This window comes from Balearica regulorum, chromosome 3, assembly GCF_011004875.1.
Source record: "Balearica regulorum gibbericeps isolate bBalReg1 chromosome 3, bBalReg1.pri, whole genome shotgun sequence".
NCBI classification, from domain to species: Eukaryota; Metazoa; Chordata; class Aves; order Gruiformes; family Gruidae; genus Balearica; species Balearica regulorum.
The window spans coordinates 20,928,470-20,932,349 of NC_046186.1; positions in this window are offsets into that span (position 1 = coordinate 20,928,470).

Consider the following 3,880-nt stretch of genomic DNA (forward strand, 5'->3'; position numbering starts at 1 on the left):
ATAATTCTGTATATGACTTTGTCATATATGTATATTTTTGTAGGTAAGACAGGCAACATTTCAGAAAGTCTGACTTCCCTTTTAAGCATCACGTGTAAAAGTTTATTCTTAAACATGTATATATGATACACCCAAATCTATTCTGTTTCTTGTTAAGTTTATGGCATTATGATCACATACCACCATAGAAGGTTTTTTTACATTAGAACTTGATTCTTCATACTGTGAGATTTTTTCTGAGAGAAACAGAACAAAATGGCAAAGTTTAAAAAAAGGATGAGAAACTGCAAGAGGTGAATACATTAAAAAAAAAAAATTTTTTTTTGCAGGATAGCTGCTTTTTTTTCCTAATGATCTCTAGCAAACAGTAATCCAAAACATGAGGCCTAAACATGTATATAGAGGAGACTATTCTGCTTCATATATCCACAACATAGGTTATTTTATTGGTATCAGTTATGTTAAAGAAAATTACGACAACAAGAGACCCTCAAGGCCATTATATCAATGGAAAGTGAAAGAAATTCTGAGAAAATCTGAATATGAAAGAACTTCCAGACATGCAAAAGAACTTTTACAGCCATTCAAAGACATTGCAAACTTTTTAACACCAGAGGAAGGAACCTACAACAGTTTGGTGACATCAATAGCAAAGGAAATAGTATCACACGGCAGAGAATTGGTAGGCAATTCTCTTTTTTTTTTTTTTTGAGTTCTGGAACAGTCAGAATTCAGCTTTTTGAGACAGATGCACAACAGGTCAAATATGTTTGCATCCTCGGTTTTGGAACTAATAAATGAGAAAAACCTACTCAAATAGAGAGTGATAACAGAAAAGTAATTCAAGATTTTCCGTCATAGCAGCTTGTCTGATCTGTTCATCCCACCTGCCCCCTCTCTAAAAATTACTTATTATGTAGAAATTGTGGTGCTGGATCAAGATGGTGATCCCCATGACGCAGTAACCTGCCTGGGACAATGGCCACGATCAGTCTCTGCAGAAAAAGCCCTGAAGTGCTTACAAAGCAGCTGAGGGATAACCTTCCTAAGGAGAAGTTTCCCTCTGAATCTCAATTGATAGTGCTGGCTGGGAAACATAAATACTACAAATCTCTTCTTAAGCTGTGCTGTTGCTTTATTTTAACTATTTGTTAGTAAAACTCTGGATTTTTCTTGCCCAGATATTTTCAGTCATAGTGTCCTTTAACAGCTCTCATGAGAAATTCAACAAAACATTTTTGCACCACATAGACCTATACATTTATAAAATTATTTTGGATATTAGTTCTGAGTACCAGAACTTTTACTGTTAATGTGTGACATAATGTTCTTGTAATATGGAATTGCATTTGTACGCAGTCTGGAGCTACAGGACAAAAGAATTAAATACGGCAACATTCAATCCTGATAAGCAGGCAAATCACTGTACATCAAATATAAAGAATATATTTAGCTATAAATGTAAGCCTATAATTTTGTCACCTCATCTCCAATAAAATGGATCTGTGCCCAGAAAACAGGTGCACCCAACTAGACCAGGTTCGATACACCAGCGGGCTGCTATGATGCAGGGAACATAGAAGCACCGTGTTCACTATGTTAGTAGTCAGCTGACCAGCAGTAGCTGGAGTAGTTAATGCCCATGCCCAGCTTGTGTTTCCTCTCAACATTAGTATTTCTTCTGAGAAATCCTGATTTCTCAGAAAGCCAAAGGATATGAGTCAACTCCTCTGGTCTTATAAGACTATTTTTCCATTGCTGTGATCAACAGGCCCTTCTCTGTGCCTGTGGACTTAATCCTTCGCAAACTTTCTTAGACTTAATCCTTCGTGAGCCTGCGGTGCCCAGTACCCCAAGCAATGCCTTCATAAATCACACTAGATCTCTCTGTTGCTGTTGCGTAGAAATATTTTCCATGTTGTTACATCCTCATATTACACTTTCCTTTTTTTGCCTGCCCACTGATGGCTCTTAGACCTGTGATCAACTGTTACATTTTGATAAAGTTTTGGAATATAGCAAAAAAAAAAAAAATCTATTATCTCTAAGTAATCTCTAACTTTTCCTTTCTATTTAGTCCATCACATCATCAAGTTCTTCGTGTACAATATAACAATTCTGTGCTGATCAACCTTCCCATCTTTGGTCATTTCTAGTTTTTTATTTAAGATCACTAATGGGATTATTTGCCTCAGTAGTACCGAAAAGAGAAAAACGATGGCAAAACTATATTCACAAATAACTCTGAGCTCTGTCTTGTCACTACTATATATAGAGAGGTTTTACTTCCATCAAAAAGAGAGATGATGTGGAATGGGACATGTGCAATCAGTTATTCACTTAACACTTTTTGTGGAGAAAATCAGATCTACGTGTGTGAGTTTTCATTGCAGACACTTTTTTCAATGGAGGCATTGATGTCTAAACAGAACATTTAACCCTGACAACAATAGACTTGATTTTCTTAACTACCTCTCATGGACTGCTAGGAATAATTTTTGGATTCTGTGGGGTTCACTGACTGCACATTGACAATCACTGCTCTTGCAAATGCTCCCAAAGAGCACCATCGGTCAAACTGCCTGTGGAAAGGATCAAAAAAGAAGAATCAAAAGCTGCAGAACAAGTACCCAGGATAAGTAAAAAACAAAAGATATAGGACAGAGTCAGACCATCAAAAATGCAGACATTTAAACTGGAGAAAGTAACAAAGCAGATAGGAACAGTTGTACTGTGGTATCACAACTATTCCAAGAAGAAAAAGGATGTGTGGTACTGTGGAGCTGGAGGATGCAGGCATGCCCAGGGGAAGTTGCTCAGAAGCCATTTTGTTTTTCTGAGATTCACGTATTAGCACTTGCATTTATTCCTTGTTTTTGCATTAGGCTCTGGGCTCTACCCTGTCTGAAAATTTTGCTCCTTTTGCTATATGATTTAGGCTGTCAACAAGAGAAGCTTTAATCTTAAATTAGCTTCAAATATGTGTTCCTTTTATGATCTGAAAATAAGAAATTCTTAACACTAAGAAGTCAACCAATGTTTCATTGAAAAAAACAAAATTCGGTCTCCTACTGCACACCAAATGTTAGGGCGACACACATGTCCCATTGAGCACGTCTGAGAAGCAACCAACTGTACTGTTGTGATTACTGATCAAGTTTCTTTCTCCAGCCCAAAAACACTCTGTGTGTTGCATGACCTATATTTGTGGACACCCATATTTTTGCTCAAGCACGCAATTTTAACCTTAAATAAAGAGTGAATATCCCCCTGAAGAACAGAGCCTTGGGCCACATTATCTTCTTTGTCAGATCTTGCAGCCTCACATGAGGATGTCCCTTGCTCCTGACTCCTCTGGTGATGCTTGTCCTGCTGTGCCTCACCAGTAGCTCTGGGGCTGCAGGCACTGAGTGGTCCCAGGGGTGGTGGGACCTGCAGCAGCTTCAGGGACACCAGAAACTGCAGCAGAGAGGTCACTGGCATGACTGCAGCACTAACTGCTTCAAACTACGCTTTAGAGAACACTTCTGGTTTAGGTTCTTTCTATGGTTATTTGTCATGAAAATGTGGCATTAATTTATATGCAGCAATTACTTATAATGGGAACAGTACAAGTAGCTGCATGTTTTTTCCATTTTTGTGGTGATCACGTGCTGGCTGCGGTTATTTTTAAATGGTTTTGTTACTTGAATTAATATAAGTAAATGTGCTGTATTCAATAGGATCTGAGCAGTGTGCAGTGTTAGTAAATAATATGGTTTATAAAGAACGAGCTATTCAGTGACCTTCCTAACATATGGGATTGCTTCTACTGCATTCTTCACTGTTCATAGATTTTACAAAGAGAGAACAGAAGTGCACAAGTCATTACTGGATTTAT